General features: G+C 44.4%; 1 long non-coding RNA gene across 1 annotated transcript in view; it reads right to left on the reverse strand.

Moving 5' to 3' along the window:
- Positions 1-3600: 3600 nt before the first annotated feature.
- Positions 3601-20225, reverse strand: part of LOC142818384 (uncharacterized) — a 129849-nt gene continuing 113224 nt past the window's right edge. Inside the window, exon 3 of the long non-coding RNA XR_012895878.2 lies at positions 3601-4310. This is a non-coding gene — a long non-coding RNA (uncharacterized LOC142818384). The remainder of the gene's footprint in view (positions 4311-20225) is intronic.

Genomic DNA, 20225 nt, shown 5'->3' on the forward strand with positions numbered 1-20225 from the left:
GGAAAAGTGTGTCTAGATTGGCACAGACGCTTTTCCACAAAAGCGCATCGTTGTAACGCGAACTCTGCGCCAATCTAGACGCTCTTTTCCAAAAATGCTTTTAACGGAAAACTTTTCCGTTAAAAGCATTTCCGGAAAATCATGCCAGTCTAGATGTAGCCATTCTGAAACTGCATAGGCAGAATCCCAAATTCCAAGCAATTTTTCCAATGTGGTTCAAAGATCAGTGCAGACAGGATCTTAATGGGAAATGCCAAAGCTAGTAAATTCTTTTCAGCCTAATTCATATTATAAGGCTTCAGCCTTTCTAATGGGAGGGCAGTAATGGTTGCAAGTATTCTGCCTTTCCTGTGCTCTTTATTGGTTAGCCCCAATGGTTTCTGAGCTCCAAGTCTAAATGTCCAGTGGATTATGACTAACTAGACCTCATACTCTTTGCCGCAAGACAGTGTTTGTAGTCAGCCTCTCTGCTGGGCTGTTCAAAAGGCATGACTTGATCCCAGTCTATAAATACCAACATAAGGAACAAAAATTCTGATAATGAACTCTTCTGCCCCACAGACAAAGGTGTAACATGATCCAATGGCTGGAAGTGGAGACTGGACAAATTCAGCCTGCAGATAGGATGTACAACTTAGTGAGTCATTAACCACTGGAAGAATTTACCAAAGGTGGTGGCAGGTTCTCCAACACAAGCAATTTTTAAGACAAGATTGGCAACAAAAATAGGGGTGTAGAAGAGCTTCCATATGAGACGATGATAAAGACTGGGACTGGGCAGCTTAGAAAAGAGACAGCTAAAGGAGTATGGGACAGAGGCCTGTAAAATCTTTAAGGGCGTGGAAAAAGTGAATAGGGAAATGTTATTTACCCTTTCACATAACACAAGAACCAGGGGTCACCCAATTAAATTAATAGGCAGCAGTTTTAAAATAAACATGAGGATATAGTTCTTCACACAATACACCGTCAACCTAAGGAACTCATTGACATGTTGTGATGGTCAAAAGTGTAAATGGATTTTAAAAAGAATTAGATAAGGTCATGGTGGATAGGGATGTAAATGGATAATCGGTTAACTGGTAGGCTGCATCCTTACTGGGTGATACTTACTGGTTACAGTTAACCAGCAGCCCAGCAGAGCTGGAGCAGCCCCTGGCCCGATACAGGCAGGGGGCTGGTCCAGTCCAGCCAGACCCGTGACACAGTGGACCCAGCCCGACTAGAATTGCTCACTGTGCCACAGACAGGGGGCACTCCAGCCCAGCTAGAGCAGCCCCACCTGAGCAGGCCATGCCTGCAGTGGGAGAGGGGGAGGGCCCACTGTACCATGATGTAGTTGGGGAACCACTCTGGCTGGGCTGGAGTGATCCCCCCCCCACACACACACACACCTGTACTTATATAAGCAATTAATTAGTTAAAAGGGATTTTGCATCCCTAATTGTGGTAGATCCCATCAATGGCTGTTAGCCATGCAGCTCCATGCTCTGGTTGTCCCTCTGACTCTCAGAACCTCTACACTACAGGCTTCTTGCGCTTGGAAAAGCGATGCACTTTTGCACAAGCAAGCATCCAGACTGCATAGACATTCTCTCGCAAGAAAGCTCTGATTGCCACTCACAGAATGGCCATCAGAGCAACTGTGCTTCTTTCAATAGGCTGTTTTTGCACAAAAATCCCGTTTCCCCTCCACACGCACCTTTTTGCGCAAGAGCTCTTGCACACAAAGGAGTTATTCTTCGAAGAAAGAGGAATACCTATACCGCAAAACCCCCTCTGTTCTGTCGATTCACTGTAAATTGTCTTGCGCAAAAAGGTGTGTATGCTCTGCACGTTTTTGCGCAAAACCAGACCTTTTTGTGCAAAAACTCTGCAGTGTAGACATAGCCTCAGGGCAGCTGTTCACAGTCAGCCCTTCTGCTCTTGGCACCTATGAACATGCCTTCTGTAATAACCTTTGCCCTCCAACATCCATGAGCACAGAGGGGTGGTTCCTACAGTTCAGTCATCAGCCAACCCCATGATTTACTACTTAGACTGTGGGGGCTGTGGGCCCATTTTTTGGTCTGTGGTGTACGTCACCTAGCACAATGGGGGATCCTGGACTGCAGACTTTAGATGCTACCGTGCTGCTCCATGTGCTCACTGTTCCCCCAAGGATCCAAGGGCTAGTTGCTCATTCTGGCTGTCTCCAGCTGCATGGTCACTCAGAATGGCCAACATTATCATTAGACTAACAGCCAGAGCCAGGCAAAGGGGTGCAGAGAGAGGAGGAGAGCAGAGATGCTAGGAGCCAGGGACCATGAGTGCCAGCTCTGAGCACACACTAAACTTTCCCCCAGGACTGGCTGCATGCCCGGTGTGAATGAGAAGGGGGTGGTTATGTGTGTGTATGGGGGATGGAGGACACAATAGTTGCTGTTACCATTCCTCCTCCTGGAAAGGAGGACCTGCTTCTGAACTCTTGTCGCTCCCCCTTGTCATACAAGGGACGCTGCAAGCCAGGATGCAAATGTCACACTGCCTGACAGCATCCTACAGCCTCCCCGCCCGGTGTTGCCCAGGGATGTCACTTGACACAACCCTGCCATGGAAAAAGGCAGATGGGCAAAAGCACCTCCCTCACCAGCCCATCATGGGCAGAAATCTATGTCTCATTTCCACATCTAGCACACCAAAATGACATCAGATCACACAGCCGAGCCCCAGCGGGGACTTGCGCAGCATGGGAGGGGTGGGCAAATAATGAAATAGAGCTAGTCATTTTCCCCTGGGAGGCAGGGGTGGGGATGGCATTGGAGGGGGGGGGGGAGAAGGCAAGAGCAAGTGAAAACTATGGGGATGGTGGAGAAAGAGAGAGAGACACCAGGTTATCAGAGAAGTGTGAAGACAATAATGCAATCTGACATTTCTGAAATGAGCCCCCCTGGTTGCCCTGGCAACGGCTCACGTGGGAGCAGTTCCCGGGAGACGGCTCCGAGATGTACTATAAATGATGTTTGATTAGAATTTAAATCATTTAGGCGGAGAGAAGATAGGCCTTTTGTCAGCAAAGGGACCTCTGGGGGGTCAGCTGCTGAGCAGCTGGGCTCGAGTGTATTAGCCCCGGCTGCATGTTTTGCCAGGACTAGGGTGAAAGGTCAGCTGAGGGGTTGATTACTTTCACCCTCTCCTTCCTGCGAGTTTACAGTAACCTTTCCAGCTGGACAAAGTGGGATCTGGAGGCCAAAGCAAACACTGTTCAGCTAGGGGGCAGTTGGGGTGATGCACTTTGGTAATGTAACTGGATTCTCTAACTCAATATACTTGGAGTAGTCAGGCCAGAGCTCCAGCTGCTATAAATCAGCAGAGATCCGCCTTCATGCCAGTATGCATCGATTGAGGATCAGGCCCATGGTTTTACTTTCCTTGATGTAGGATTGCAAACGTGACTCGTGTATAAAATAACAGGGACACTTCAAAATTCAACTTTTTCTCACTTTAAAGTTTTCCTGAGGAGCCAGGCCCAAAGCCTGCTATATTCTCTTGAGATATGAAGACACAGGGTGGGGTAGATATGCATATAAAAGGAATGGTTCTTTATTAAGGTTGCTGGACACAGAGAAGCACCTCGATTCTCGCTACTTCTGCAGCTCCCAGCCTACGCTGCCGAGTCCTGGCCTTGGCACAGAAGAAGTGCCTGACTTTGTGCTTTCTTTGAGGACTTGCACTTCTCTGATCCCAGATGCGTCCTCTAGTGATGAGCAGAAGTTGAGGTGGGGTAAACCAGTAGATGAGCAGATGGTGCTGGTGGCCCTGCTAGCTTCTGAAAACATTAAGCTTTCATTTAAAAACTAGTCACTCAACCAAAAAACTTCTGAATGTGACCCAATGCTGTGTGCATAACTGTACATCCCAATGCAAATGGTATGTCCAACAGATATGTGAGTGGATTTGTCCAAGGCAATGTGGTGTTAACTCTGAAAGCTATTCAACTCACCCAGGAATATTGCTTTCCATTGCACCGTTAGTCATTTTAGCAAGAACTCTTATCCCCTCCTAAACACCTCCACTCTATGCCAAGAATTCTACAAGAATGTGAGAAATGAGATGGGCAACACAAGGCAGATGACATAAAAACCATCTAAACTTTTTCCCTGCACTAAAACCCAAATGAAACTATATACTATAGGCCACCTCATAGGGCTGAAAAAAGTGGAGTAATTGCTTTTAAAATATTTTATTTCTGCTCCTGGATCCATGTTGGGGCTCAGACTGAAAACAGAGAGAATGCAAAGGTTGGGAGGCTGTTCTGCAGGAACTGTAGCCTGAAATAAAACAGGAAATATTAGAGATGTTGCAAGGAACCCTGTTTATGAGAGACTTTTATCCTGTTTTATAGGAATGGGCTGCAGGAGTCTGAGCATTCAACCTGGCAGCAGACCTGTTGCTTAACAGCTTGAAAGAGTCCAGCTCCTATAGAATTACCAGTTGCATCTCTCTGCTAAGAGAAGCTTTTCTTTGCAGTGTAATGTTTCAACTCTGCAGGAACTTGGAAGATACAAAGTGAGACACCCTTAGGCCTTGAGAACACATCTGAGCAACTAATAAGCTAGGGAACACAGTGGTCATTTGTTGTGTCTTTAGACCCATTGGACAAAATCTTTGTTCTGTGATGTTGCAGAGACTCCACCTGGTATAGTAATATCCTTGTACAACTGTAAACCCCGAGGCGAGTGGTAACAGGGTTACCCAACGTCACATATATGGGTTACCCAACATCAGAATGTGATGGAGTCACCTTAGCTCCAGAAACACCGTGAGCCTCTCCCAATGATCTGCAAATGGTGCTATTCTGTGAAAATTAGCAGGTGGCAACCCAAATTAAAGCAGCTTATTTCTATGGAAATCATCTACCCTGACTTTAGACCTCATGTCAACTCATTGGTTCCCATGGTGAGCCAGGAGGGGAGAATTTGTCCCTATGATGATGACAACTTTTTTGCTACATGTGCATCCTACAGTGGATTGAGATTCCTAATGACTCCTGGCTACAGCACCTTCTGACTGTGAGCCTCAACTCTGGCATGCTGGGACCAGAGAGGAAAGGGCGCTGAGAGTTTACTTTCTTTATCCTGGTCAGTCTCGTTCTCTCTCTGCTGATACTACTATTCGTGGCAGGACCTTTGAGGCAGAAAATGTCTGCTGCTTACTGAGCCATGATCACCCACTTGTTTCATACAGGCCACCAATCTTAGCCATCAGGTGGCAACCATTTTTGGTCATTGGCTTAAAGTCAAATCCAAGACTGATGGTAACAGAATATGGATCATGATCCAATCCCCCTCTGCCATCACTGCCCCCAGTCTTGAGCTAATATTTAAACTGACCAACCTTTCATTTAAAAATGTCAAAAGGCTGTAACAACAAATAGCCTGTTTGTTTCCCTAACAGGGATGAGCAGCACATGTAAAACCACTCTGCTTTTGACCCCCAAGAACCAAAGTGGTGTTAAAGGTGAAATATCAACCTGCATGTGAATCTTCTGTCTTTCGGACTATTTACATTTTTATGGCTTTAATGTAGAGTTTTTAGGTTCAGTGAATTTTTAAAGCTCATTTTTCATTCCCGTGAAAATGCCACTTGATCCTGAAATTAGAGCTAACCTAATAAGTCTCCACGAATACTGATCTAATGAACAAGTAATCCTGTGGCATCTTAGAGACTATATATATATAAAATCCTGGGCTAAAGTGACTCCATCTATAGATTCTATATATTTTTGTTAGTTTCTAAGGCTATGTCTACACTATGGAGCTATTTCGGGATATCTCTAGTATATGGGATATATTCTGCGGCTTAAGAGCAAGCTTGTTATTTCAAAATATAACAGGCTCGCTATTCTGATGTCCCTCTAAACCTAATTGCACCAGGATTAAGGGATGTTTCAGAATAGCGCTTTATTTTGAAATTTGGTGCTGTGTAGACGGTGCCAGATTTTGAAATAAGCTATTTCAAAATTAACTCGAAATAAGCTAGGCAATTTGCATAGTGCAAATTGCCTAGCTTATTTTGAGGTAAGGGTGCTGTGTAGACGTATCCTAAGGTGCTACAGGACTACTCGTTGTTTTTAGTTACAGACTAACACAACTACGTATCCAAGAGCGATGTAATGACTTTAGCCTCCTTCCTGATTTATGGAGTATCCATGAATGATTCACAATGTCCTCAAAAATATTCATAATTGGAATCTTGCCATCCTGGTTTTAACCACATATTTTGATAATGAATAATAATACTTCACATGAATAGTAACATTACATGTTGTGTTTTTTAATTGTGATTTGGCCAGTAAGTCACATGGTACAGCTTAGCCTTCTAATTGGAAATGCATGCCATCCCTGCTGAGGCCAGTACTTATATATGCAAGTTTAAAATTCTTCAGGCACGTGACTTTGAAGTTCATTTCCAGCTAAAATGTTTGTCCAGCAAAACTCACCCTCTTGACTATGCCCGGAAGATGAACTTGAAGAGAAGATGAAAGTGACAGCAGAGAATTCATTTATTAAATAAGACTGATTTCAAATCTCCAAATGAAGGATGTCTAAGTCCAGTGCAGTCATTGCTTTCAAAGATGGTTTACAGAGGCTCAGGCCAAGCCTCTTTGAATGGAGCTGCTAACTCGAACTAGGTCATGCTATCATAACATAAGAACAGCCGTACTGGGTGGCTACGTCTACACTGGCATCAAATGATTTTGCAGAAAAACTTGCCAGTCTAGACACAGCCGGTCAGAACAAAGGTTCATCTAGTCCAGGATCCTGTCTGCCGACAGCAGCCAATGTCAGATGCCCCAGAGGGAGTGAACAGAACCGGGAATCCTCACATGATCCCTCTCCTATCATCCATTTCCAGCCTCTGACAAACAGAGGCAAGGGTTACCATTCCTGCCTATCCTGGTTAATAAGTATTGATGGGCCTAACCTCCAGGAATTTATCTAGTTCTTTTTCGAACCCTGTTAAAATCCTAGTCTTCACAACATCCTCTGGCAAGGAGTTCCACAGGTTGTATGCTACATGAAAAGAAACTTCCTTTTGTTTTTTTAAACCTGCTTGCTATTAATTTCAGGTTCTTGAAGTTCCATATTCCAGTTCAATAGGCCTGATTCTGATTTCTCTGACACTGGTATAAATCAAGAGTCAGTCCCATTGAAGTCTGATACTAATTTTACTCCCATGTCATGAGAGTAAAACTAGTATCAGAGAAAGGTTCAGTACCAGTTGAATCTTACTATTTTTAAACAGAGAAAATATACAGGTGGGTGGCTACAAGGGCTGGCTCATGTAGCAAGTGGGTCCTGATAAGTAGCTACTATGAGATACCTGAAACAAATTGAATCCTTTTTTGGTCATCAGATTCTTTGGTAAATATTAACTGAAGTGTAGGAGCATAAGCTTTCGTGGGCAAAGACCCACTTCGTCAGATGCATGACGAAGTGGGTCTTTGCCCACGAAAGCTTATGCTCCTACACTTCAGTTAGTCTATAAGGTGCCACAGGACTCCTCGCCGCTTTTGCAGATTCAGACTAACACGGCTACCCCCATGATATTTGGTAAATATTGTGTTCTATGCAGGAGTCCCTTAAATGAAGAAGTTTTTACTTCCTGCATATAGTTTATTTGTTTGCATTCTCATATTAGGAGTGCACATAAATATTGTATTATTTGCATATGTAGCAAACACTAATATATAGCTATATTATTTGTGCATACACTGTATATATGAATGCTTATATTTGCATATGCAAAATGTATATAAATACTATATTTCATGCATTCGCACATGCAGCATACATATGTACAGTGCTCCCCAAAAAAGGTGACGTACCATCACAAAAAAAGCACTGCATATGTATATAAACACAGATTACAATAGGCAAACATACTTAGCATGCTACACATTGGGCTTTCATTCTATGTTTCTTAAAGTCAATGGGAATTGCGATAGAGGAACGCAAGGGAAATAGAAGTTCTATCAATGCTTAGAAACAAGCCTAATTATAACTAATAAGTAAACCTACTAAGCAGTCTGTTGAATAGTGTACTAAGGAACTACAAGGTAATATATAAAGTCACCACTGCCTCATTTCATGGAGACAGTTGGGAAAAGCGGTGCAATTATGTCAGTACAGAGTATTTATAACATGGGTTTGTGGCCTACAATAAAGCATTAGTCATTCATCAAGTGTACATGCATGCAGGCTGTGAACTTCAGGAACTTTCTGGAGTAGGATCCCTGGTGCCAAGTTACACACTCTTCATGTCCATCATAATGAATTCAAGGTTGAATACAGTGGGAGATTCAAATTCAAACTGTACAGTGGCAAAGCTGAGTAACAGGTGCCATATTTTGGTTGCACCAATTGAAGAGGTTAGTTTCTTTTTAACAGAATGGGATGTGGATTTAAGAAGGCCCCTATTATGGGGCTGAAAGCTAGAAAGTACCTTTGCTATAAGGGAACTTTTACTCCATCAGTCTCCTATTGCAGTCTCCCTCTCAGTGCTCTTTAAAAAAAAAAGGTCTTGTAACAAGTTTAAAGCATTATTTTAATTAAAAAAAGCTTCAGTTTCTCTGTGTTTTCCCGGAGGTGAGTGTCCTGTATTTCTACAATGAAACGTACCAGGGAGGATGGCAGTAGAGAGCTATCCAGATGCCTGGAGAATTATCTGCAGTAAGAAGAGATGGTAATGCATTGTAACATTTGGGTCTGAGTTGGATTTTGTGCTCCAGTCTATCCTACATAAAGCACTGAATGCCCAGCTGACTATACAGAGGTGAAACCCCATCCTTCCTGGCTGCATACAATAGGGAATTCTGCCTGTGTGCAGGGCACAGCCATATCCAGGAGGGGGAACTTCCAGCCGAACAATGAATCCAGAGAGATGGGAAGATAAGAACATAAGAACGGCCATACTGGGTCAGACCAAAGGTCCAACCAGCCCAGTATCCTGTCTGCTGACGGTGACCAATGCCAGATGCCCCAGAAGGAGGGAACACAACTGGTAATCCTCACGTGATCCCTCCCCTGTCACCCACCTCCAGAGAAACAGGGGCTAGGGACACCATTCCTACCCATCCTGGCTAATAGCTATTGATGGATCTAACCTCCATGCATCTATCTAGGTCTTTTTTCAACCCTGTTAGAGTTCTAGCCTTCACTGCATCCCCTGGCAAGGAGTTCCAGAGTGAACTGAGTGAAGAAAAACTTCCTTTTGTTTGTTTTAAACCTTCTGCCTATTAATTTCTTTTGGTGACCCATAGTTCTTATATTGTGGGAATCAGGGGCGGCCCGTGAGACTAGGCAAACTAGGCAGTTGCCTAGGGCGCCGCCGGCCCAGGCGCCCGATGATGATGTCATGGGGCGCCAGAGCGCCTTGTGATGACATCATGGCCATTGACGGCCATGCAAACGGGGGCGCCGATCACACCTTCTGCCTGGGGCGCCAGCTGTTGCAACCGGCCTCGGACCGCTCCTGGTGGGAATAACTAAATTGCTTTTCCTTATTCACTTTTTTCACACCAATCATGATTTTATAGACCTCTATAGACATGATTTTCATATTCCCCCTTAGTCTCCTCTTTCCTAAGCTGAAAAGTCCAAATCTTTTTAATCTCTCTTCATATGGGACCTGTTCCAAACTGCTAATCATTATTGCTGCCCTTTTCTGAACCTTTTCCAATGCCAATATGTCTTTTTTGAGATGACCACATCTGTACTCAGTATTCAAGATGTGGGAATTCCATGATTTTATATAGAGGCAAAAAGATGTTCTCTGTCTTATTCTCTATCCTTTTCTTAATGACTCCTAACATTCTGTTTGCTTTTTTGACTGCCGCTGCACACTGAGTGGATGATTTCAGAGAACTATTCACAAGACTCCAAGATTTCTCTCTCGAGCAGTTGTAGCTAAATTAGTCCCCATTATATTGTATCATAAGATGCCCCAGAGAGGGGAGAAAATGAGAGGCAGGGTGCTGCCAACTATTCTCTATGAACTGTGGACACAGCTGCACCATGCAGCAATGTTGACAGAGTGAGATCTGTCTAACAGGCCACTCGATAAGAGTGCAAACTGGTTACAGGAATGGACTTGCTATTCAGCAGCCATGCACCTGCTGGGTAGCCTAGGGAAGGCCTTTAGTAACTTTTTGACACCCGCATATCCTGACATGATCTGTGTTAGATCTCCTTATCCTGCCAGCCTGAGAAACCTGCTATAATAACAGGATATTGTAAATGCAAAGACAAGTTGCTGGTGCACATGATGTAAGAAGACTGAGCCAAGATTGCCCCAAATGTGATGAACTTAAGCCCTTACCTAGTTGGAACCTGCCTCACTAATAGCTATTTGGCCTGGCCAGTTAATCTACCTATTAGATTAGCCTGACAAGTGTCTCACAAGTTGCAATGTGAAGGAAACTGATCTATACTTTTAAAAAATTAACACTGAATTGATTTTATTTGTTTGCTTTGCAAAATTGTAGGCTCAGATTTAAATGGGTTGGGATCCAGAGGTCTAATTTCAATTGAAGGGGATTCAGACATCCAAATATCCTTACATGGCCTTGTGAATCTCATCCTGTGACACTGAATGATGACCCAGCCTAAGCTAAAAAGGATTCTCATTAAAGATGGGATCAAATGCCCGGTAGAGACAACTTTCCCGAAGCCTGGCAATAGCTGAATTCAGATTCTGCTTTAGCTCACCAAATTTAGAAGCATATCAGATCTTTCTCTGATTTGAGGGTTGAGCAGCTCTAGATTTATAAGCTGGACTTATCCCTGCTGACACTATGGCTACGGCTACACTACATGCTTTGCCGAAAGAGGCAATGCAAATGAAGTGCAGACTAGCATTTTCTCGTGCTTCATTTGCATACTCTCTTTCAGTCTGTTTTTGCTCAAAGGGTTTTTGCACAAAAATAAACAAACAGTGGGCTGTTTCCTTTTTGCACAAAACACCCCTTTTGTGCAAGATCCTTATACCTCTCCGGAGGTGCATAAGGATCTTGCGCAAAAAGGGGTTTTTGTGCAAACAGGAAATGTCTGCATTGTTTGTTTTTGCACAAAATCCCCTTGTGCAAAAACAGAATGAAAGAGAGTATGCAAATGAAGAGTGAGAAAATGCTAATCCATGCTTCATTTGCATTGCCTCTTTTGGCAAAGCATGTAGTATAGACAAACCTTGAGTCCTCATTCTACCCCAGCTTCCATCCAGAGCTGAGCAAAAACTTGGTGGTTTCACATGTATTTAACTTCTTTCATTTCTATGCAGTCTCTGCACTGCCAGCTCAAGCTGCCCAAGGCGGGAATGTTGCCCACTTGCCATGTTATCTGGAGCAAGACTTGGCCAGAAACTGTCATTAGGTCTCCAGGCTCTATGGATTCAGAGTGTTGGGAAAGAAGCATCTGAACTTTTGTGTGGGTGCATACCTGAAACCCAACTCTGAGCATTTCTGGTCCATCCATAACTACACATGCGATGCTGATTGAATCTTTTGGACATGTATTATAAAAGCAAGTTCATCCTTCAAAGGGGAAAAACCAGTGCATAACGTCATAACCTGCTTGCAGATGTACTCTTATTCACATGGCTATAGGGACCAAAAAAGTTACACCCATGTCCCCTCTCTGCCACTAACTATCCTTCTTAGCCAGTATGGTATCCACACCATTATCTGTTAGGAAGAAACCAAACCTATTCACGTAGTCAGTACCCATCCCACTCTTTGCTATTATGGTCCCATTTGCTCCACTGGTACCCATCCAATGCTTTGTTGGCATGGAACCCATCCCAACTTGTATACAACCCACTCTCTCATCTGGTATCTTTCCCATTCTCCCTTACTGGCCTTTGGTTTCTTGATGCTTAGATCTCCGAATCCAGCCAGTGGGATGGAGATATTGTGGATTATACAAAGTGTTGGTCAGGCTGAGGCATCAGGCTCCAGCAGGTGGAACACTGAGATAGGAACCAAAAGATCAAAGGTTCCTCTCTCAGCCAGCTCCTATTTCTTATATGGCTGGCACCTGCCCCAAAGTCATCATGTTCAGGTAGAACTAAAAGCCATTCTATTCCCATGGCACAAGCAGGAAAAGTCACTGATCAATTTGCCCAGAGAAATTGCTTGACACTTAGATGTAAAGATTCCCCTGGATAGTGTTTGACAACAGCCCCTTGATTTCCCACTCCCAAATCACACAATTTCCCTCCATAGTGAATACGGGTTAATCACATGCAGCTTGCCCTGCAGCTGAATGGGACCAAAGTTAATCGGAATATTTTAATCATTGCCATGAGCACTGCTCATTATGGTGATTTTCTTTTGCGGCTGCCTATGAGAGGTTCCCCCACCCCCCTTGGTGAGTAATACAATCTACAGTTTTGATTCCCACATTTCTCTTGGGATCCAAAGGAAAAATGCCTTACCCCTGTAACAGGGGAGCATAAGCAGACAATCCCTTAGCCCCAAAGGGACTGCTGTCATTCAAGGGAGATAAAAGATACTTTCTATGTAGCAGCTCTCACAGAGTAATGTTGCAAGCAAGATGGGTAATCAGAAGAGAATTAACATATCCTCTTACTACTCTGTTGGCCTGGAGGCTACCTCCAAAATCAGCCACTTTCAAAAGCTGCATCTTCAAAAATGTTGCTTTCTCAACTCCTAGGTGCAGGGTCCCTATTGGGAACAGCAGGCTCAGCTTGGACGTGAAGGGAAAAGATGGCTAAACAGAAATGTTTGTTGGATCATTACAAACAGCAGCTCTCTTTAGCTACAGCTTGCATCACTTGAGTGTCTGAGTGCTTCCCAGCCCTAGAAGGATTTTACCCCGGTGACAGTTCTGTAAAGCAAGGCAGTGCTGCTTGCTCCATTTTACAGATGGAGAATCAAGACACACAAAGACTAGAGCATGGATCTCAAAGGTAAATCCATCAGTGGAAGTGAAGAGTTGGGCATAAGTGACTAGCCCAAGGTTATGCAGGAAGTGTAGGGTTGATCAGGACTTGAACTTGGTGTCCTAATTTCTAGATGAGCACCCAAACCTCACCTGGCTGCTCACCTGGAGAAAGGAAATTGGTAACCCACCTACCCCATATCTCATTCTCTTCCCCACCCTTTCCTTTCCAAAAGAGAGGTAAGATTATCATGAAACCAGCCTAGAGGAAAAGTGGACCAAACAAAGCCCTATGGTGGTAGAGAGTCCTGAGCTGGCTATTCTATACTATGCCCATCACCATGCTATCTGAGCACCTTCAAGGTGTGCTTTAAATAGTGCAGGAGCATTTACTTCACAAAAAGCTTCTTCAGAAATGTGTCCCTCTTTTCATAAAAAATGTCTGAACTTTGGTTACTATCTCCATGCCTTATCTCCTGGGGAGGGGAAATGGTGTAAAAGTTTGTTTATTTTTCTGTTAGTTTTGTATTCTGTTTGCATTAATGAAGACAAGTAGAAGAGATGCACTTTGCATCTGGAACAGAAGCTCTAAGTGGAGCTGGATGGGAATATCTTGACAAAAAATGTTGACTGGGGAGGTTCCTCAGATACAGGGCAAAATATGAGATAGAATGTGAGCTGTCCATCCCATTTTAACCATTAGCCCCATGCTAGCGTACTCAGTTGGGATGTGAAAGACTCAGAGCACCGACTCACAGATGAATGCCCTTACTGCTGGGTTACTCTAAGGGGGATCTCTCTCTCTCTCTGTGTGTGTGTGTGGGGGGGGGGGGGGAGGTCTCTCTCTCTCTCTCTCTCTAAAAGAAGGTTGAGAAGTCACACTTTTTCCAGTGCAGAACAAATACAAATGTTGACATTTTTCATGAAGCACAAAGAATGATTTCTGACCTGCTCTAGGGATGAGGTTTGTAGTGGTTCTTTCTGGTGTTAGTTCCATGGTCCTAGACTGCCTCTCAAGAAGGGTGTCTTCTGCATAGATCAGCTTTGCCTTTGCAATAGATGCAATGTGCCCGAGGAGCAAAAACATTAACCACTCATCCTGAAGCTTTAAGGCTGCAGTCTTCCAGATATCGTAGTCCCAGTACATTCAGCACATTGAAGATATGGTCAAAGAGCTTTAGTTTGACTCTCTAAAGGGAGGTGTTTTGTGAGCACCGAAGATGAGACAGAAGCTCCCGAGTTTTAACCCCTGCTCTGGGTAAACTGGTGAGGACAAATCATTAGCCAGGGTAGTATATAAAGCTGCTCATAGCAGCAAAATTTCAAGTACTTTTTTTCACCGATGGCTGTGCTCACTCAAACCCAAAAGGGATCCATGTCAATTAAATGGATAAACCAGGCCCCTGCTTCTTGACTCAAGGTTTTGTAAAGGAACATGAGCTGCCTGGTGGCTTTTCATCTAAATCCATGTGACTTTGCAGGCTCTCACCTGGTTCCTGGTCTCAGACCCATCACCTGCATTGAGGCTAATTAGTCACAGATGGAGCTAAGGCAAATTCCATTAAAGGGCCATCCCACCCTGTGACATTGCTTCCACCTTGCTGTGTGACCTTTTACAAACCACTTAACCTGCCCCTGCCTTACTTTCCCCCAAGTGAAACAAGGATCATGTTGTCTAGGGCTTCTCTATGCTTGAAAGTTAACATGAAGGTAGGGTATGAATTTACAGCCCAATAGCTGTGCCTGAATAGCTATTGCACTTTGAATACATACTGTTCCTTAATCTGAAACATCTTTCAAGTGTAGACAAACCCTGAGCTAATTTTGACTGGACTTTCTCTGCTTTGTACTGATTGTGTGTTTGCGCCAACTCACCGTCTCCCTTAAAGGCTTTTCACCCCTGGCTCACTCCATTCCTGCCCTTGCTTCCTCCTGTGTGTTCCCCTCCAGTCATTCCTCTACCCTTCAGTGTCTCATCTGTGCTCACTTTTCTTTCTATTTACCTCATCCTCTCCCAGCTAAATCATAGATATCAACACGCACTTATATGACATTTGCTGCCATCATGTGATTCACTCTGCTTGCATGCCCAATCCTTCTCCTCCTGTGTGGCTGCCTTGTCTACTTATATTGTCAATTCTGTGTTTGTACTGCACCTAACACAAGGAAGCCCCAATCCTGGTTGTTCCTTAGGCACTACTGAAATAAATATAATTTAATAATAACAATCGGTGGCCCAGACTTGAAGCGAGGGACCCAGTGAGCTGTAACGCAGCAGGAAGCTTGTTGTGATGGTGTAGGATTTAGCACATGTTAAAGGAATTACATCCCTGCTATCTCAGTCCAGCTTTAATTCTTTTTGGTGCTGTAATCGCAGAGTTCGGGGGACTGAGGTCAATTTCAGCTTTTCAGAAATGGATAGATGTTCCTTGTTGTTGGCTACAAGTGATATCAGGACTAGGAAGGATCCACTCTCCCAGAGTTGTTGCACTCAGTGGATACTAGCAACAGCTCCAGATGCTATTTCTGCCCACATCAATTTCCCTGCTTCTTCTTTACCCACCCAGTCTAACTTCCGCTGCCCTTTTCATTACAGATCTGACCACAGGAGGTGAGGGGGCTGACAGATCAGGAGCAGCTGAAGCGTGGGGACAGGGAAGAGGGACTCTGAATGCCTGGAAGGCTGCCACTGGGAGCCATGCCAATCTTAAAATGGCCACTACTATTTGGTGGCCATTTAATGCATGCACAATCCAGATCTGGCTCACAGATCTCTTTGAGGAACAAGCCAACAAATTTGGGCTGTATTTAAAGGAGTTCAGGTGGAATTTGAAGGGAAGGGTAATTGTCAAGGGAACAGGCCATATATATCAGCAATGACTGTTCTTTGCCATAAATTAGAAAACTTGCTTATGGCAAAGGGATATTTCACTCCACACTGTTCCCTGTGACACAGAAAAAAAGCCAGGCTTGGAGATCTTGCTTATGATAGCTGGGCTGATGGTTCAGAGAGTCCCGTAAGTTTTCCATTGCTTTAACCCCCTCGCCATGCTCTCTTAAAGGTGAATATTAATGTCCAAATCATTTCAGCACAAGGCTCCCCTCTTCAGGCTCTGCGATGGTGGGTGACCAGTGAATTTGCAGACGGGCCCAGCAAACCTGAGTGTAATAGACAGCCAAAGGTTAGTGAAGCTGTTTTGCCAAATTTATGCCTGTTCCTCTGTCTGAAGCAAAGGAGGGGAGTGGAAGCCAATGGGAGCCTCGCAGGCGCCGTTGCTACTCTGACTTGATAGCCTTATATATTACGGTGTATAAATGGCTGCACTCTAGGAAGTATCGAGCGATGTTTGTAGAGAGACAGTGCTGGCTGTATCAATGCTCCCTCATTCATCATGCTGCCAGGGGTACCTGGCCTCATCAGGGCTGTGTGAGAAGGGAGAGAAGCCAGATTTGTCAGACAGGTGGCTGACCTCATCTCCTCTCCTAAATCAAATTGTCCTCCAGTTTGCTGGTATGACCATGTGTCTGCCTGTGTCAGGAGTATGCTTATGGAGATTGCACTAGGTCACACTGGAGTAGATTGGGAATAACTCCAGTCAAGTCAATGACATTGCTGTGGATTTACACAAGCATCACAAAGGGAGGCATGAGGTGAGGCAGCACTGTCTAATGGGCAGAGCTCTGAGCTGGGAGACAGGAGATCCAAATTCTATTTCCAGCTTTCCTGATTGACCCTTGGCTAAGTCATTTCCCTCTTTCTTGTCTATTGGGCTCTTTGAGGAAGTTACTGTCTTTATAGGTAAGTACCACACCTGGTACACTGGGCCTGTGATCTGGACGTTTGCCCACACCTACTCCTGTATTGTAAAGCATTATATCATAAAATCATAGACTCATAGACAATTAGGGCTGGAAGAGACCTCGGGAAGTCATTGAGTCCAACTCCCAGCTCAAAACAGGACCAGTCTCAACTAAATCACCCCATCCATGGCTTTGTTAAGCCAGGTCTTAAAAACCTCTAGGGATGGATATTCCAAGAACTCCCTAGGTAACCCATTCCAGTGCTTCCTCGCCCTCCTAGGGAAATAGTTTTTCCTAATATCCAACCTTAATCTCCCGCACTGTAACTTGAGACCTTTGCTCCTCATTCTGTCATCTGTCATCGCTGAGAACAGCCTCTCTCCATCCTCTTTGGAACCCTACTTCAGGTAGCTAAAGGCTGTTATCAGATTTCCCCTCACTCTTCTCTTCTAAATAAGCTCAGTTTCCTCAGTCTTTCATCATAAATCATGTGCTCCTGCCCCCTAACAATTTTTGTTACCCTCCACTGGACTTTCTCCAATGTGTCTACATGCTTTCTGTAATAGGGCCCCCAGAATTGGACACAATACTCCAGATGTGGCCTCACCAGTGTTGAATAAAGGGGAATAATCACTTCACTCGATCTTCTGGAAATGTTCCTCCTAATGTACCCCAATATGCCATTAGCCTTCTTGTCTACAAGGGCACCCTGTTGACTCATATCTAGCTTCTCACCCACTGTAATCCCCAGGTCCTTTTCTGCTGAACTGTCGCTCAGTTGGTTCCTAGCATGTAGTAGTGGTTGGGATGTTTTTGTCCTCTGCACTTTTCCCTGTTCAACCTCATTAGATTTCTTTTTGCCCAATCCTCTAATTTGTCTAGGTCCTAGAATATGGATTCATATTCTTTAAAACCGAAGCAAAATAGCCACTGAAGTCAGTAACCTCTGCTGCTGATGTGCTACTGTTGAATTCTCCAAGAGGGATCAACGCAAGAATAGCTGGTAAATAGCAGAAGAGGCAGGTAGACTGAGACAGGCAGTTTAGTGCAGTAGATAGTAGCCACGATAGATGTGATCTGGATGGGTTTAAGACAGATAACCACAGAGCCAGGTAGGAACATGCAGAGAACATGGAGAGACAGCAGTGATGTATGGATGGGTTTATAGACTGACAGAAGCACTGGCTGCTCCTGCTGGAGATAAATGGTGTGGAGAACTAGCCGAGGGCATTTGTGATAGGATAGGGTCAAGAGGACAATTAGGCCTAGTAGGGCAGGATGGACAGTTCCACAGCTGCACATCTGAAGTTAGTGGGCTCTGGTGGAGCAGAGATCAGAATCTGATCCCTGAAATGCACAGAACTGTGAAGAGAAGGAGAGCTGTAGGCACCAGCACTGCACGGGTCCAGAGCAGAGCTATTCCTCCCACGGTCAATAATGATAATTCTCTATGTAGACTTTGGGGCAACTCACCCACCCAGACAGAATATGGAGTGTATCGCTGCCAGCAGGAGGCTGAAGGCTCTGAGAGGCAGGCAGAGAACAGAAGCTGGGGCAGTCGGTAACACTGGGGAACAGGCAGACTCTGCTCTACCAGTCCTCTGCTGCAGCTAGCCTGGTTTTCTTTGCACCATCATTCCAGGTACATCTAGACTTACTTTCACTTTTGAAAGAAGACATGAAAATTCGACAGTAATTTGCATATCTTCTTCCGATCGCTTTTTCGAAAAAGCAAGCAGTTTAGGTGCAGTTCTTTCGAAAAAACCCTTTTTTCAAAAGCACCTGTAAACCTCAATTTTTGAGGAAGAAGGTTCTTTCGAAAAAAGTTTTTTTTTTTTCAAAAGAACTGATTGCTTTTTCGAAAAAAAAAAACCCTCTTTCAAAAAAGCGATCAGAAGAAGATAAGCAAATTACTGTCAAATTTTCATATCTTCTTTCGAAAGTGACAGTAAGTCTAGACACACCTTCACAGAATTACTGTGTCAGAAATGGAATTCCCTGAATGAGGCCAAACCACTGCCAAGGTTAACAAGCACAGATTGAGGGGCTCAGGAATTGGTAATGGGTAATAGAATGTGTCACCTGTTGGCCGGTGTTTTGAATCTTGGCCCAGGCAGCTGATGGAGTGCATGTATTGCCCCTAAACCCTTGGGTGCTCTTGGATTTCAGTCTCCCGGGTACGTGATCCTAAAACAGAGGCACTGCTTGTTGCAGTTCGCTCCATTTCTGCAGTGGCCTTTTCTAGAGGTGGAAAAGCAACCCCTGACGTGTTGCCATTGACCTCTTCAGGAAAAATCAGAGCACCTACACTCTGCTCCTTGTTCAGCAGCTTTTAAATTCCCAGTGTGATTGACTTGGCTGGGGCCTACATGTCCCAATGTGAATCCGACATCTCTTCCCCTTTCCCTGCAATTCACATAAAACAAAAATTGCCCGGTGGTGATAGAGAAGGACTGAAAGAAATGCACTGACGGGTGAAAAGCTCCAGTACCTGGCACAGTGCTGATGGGCACGGGGGCCAGCAGAGTGGGCAGCACAGACTATACTAGAGAGCACAAGTGACTGGCAGAGTGGGACAAGTACCCTACCAGAGAATGGGATATTCTCAATAGGGCCAATCATGTTTTCAGTGCCACATGGCCATGTTGCAATGAAAACTGGAGATTGTGAAAAGGCCATATTCATCCCTGGTGTTACACCACTGGCTTGCACTAGCTAGAGCTGGGCTTCATCCTCTATTGGCGTGATCCTGAGGTGCCACGGGGCACCCTCCCTAAAGTCAGTGGCAGCCAAATGTGCTCAGCACCTAGCAGAATCGACTCAAGAGTTTAGATCCAAGCTCCTCTGAAATTCAAGATGTATCTGTTATGCTGGTGAAAGCCAGGTGTAGACTTTGTATCTATCTGTGGCTGTTGGCATTCAGATCTGGGCTTTGCTTATGGTCAGTCTACAGTCAGAGGTATCTTACATGCATTTGTATTTTCTAGATTTGTATTGGGTGAAGAAGATAAGCCCAGAGCATCAGAGTCTTGAGTGGTTGTGTTTAGTGGGCCCAAGGTGCAATAGGGAGGGGGAAAAGGAAGCATTAGTCTAATACTCGGAAGACCTGAGCTCAATGCATTCTCTGCCACAAACTTCCTGTGTGACCTTGCATAAATTTGTTAGCCTGACTGGACTGCGGGTCCCTATCTATAAACCAGACCAGTGTTTCTCAACCTATTTTTTAGAAAGTACCTATTTAAAAAAAAAATTATAAGTACCCCTAGTACCTACAGTTTTCAGATACACAATTTTTTTTTTCTGCCGTTGCAACACATTTGTTTAAACAACTTCATCGTAGCTGGGCGGGCAATGACATTTTGGGTGTAAAAATGACAAAAATAACAAAGCGCTGTAAAACTTAAAACTAAAATTCAGTTTTCTCCAAATTTCTGTTGTGTTGACGTACCCCCCAGACTTTTCTCAAGTACCTTTAAGGGTACT

The sequence above is a fragment of the Pelodiscus sinensis genome, chromosome Z (assembly GCF_052426305.1).
Source record: "Pelodiscus sinensis isolate ZL-2025 chromosome Z, ASM5242630v1, whole genome shotgun sequence".
Classification (NCBI taxonomy): domain Eukaryota; kingdom Metazoa; phylum Chordata; order Testudines; family Trionychidae; genus Pelodiscus; species Pelodiscus sinensis.